Genomic DNA, 298 nt, shown 5'->3' with positions numbered 1-298 from the left:
ATAAATGAGTAATATATAATATATATAATATATATTATATATATAATTAATATATTTTAAAAAATATAACTTTTTTCACGTTTTCCTGACGTATTATTTTAAATCTAAGCTTTAAGGGAGGTCCCGTTGTGAACAAAACATCAACGAGCGATTACAGAGAATGTTGAATCCGGGGAAAATCTGAATGATACGGCTCACCTTAAAGGTAAAAACCAAAACCTTCTATGCCCCCAGCACGATACCCAAAAATCCTCAAACAACGAAAACAAGAACACTCGTCATTCTCTATGTTTAACAT

This window comes from Penaeus monodon, chromosome 24 (assembly GCF_015228065.2).
Source record: "Penaeus monodon isolate SGIC_2016 chromosome 24, NSTDA_Pmon_1, whole genome shotgun sequence".
NCBI lineage: Eukaryota > Metazoa > Arthropoda > Malacostraca > Decapoda > Penaeidae > Penaeus > Penaeus monodon.
This window is presented reverse-complemented; position numbering follows the sequence as displayed.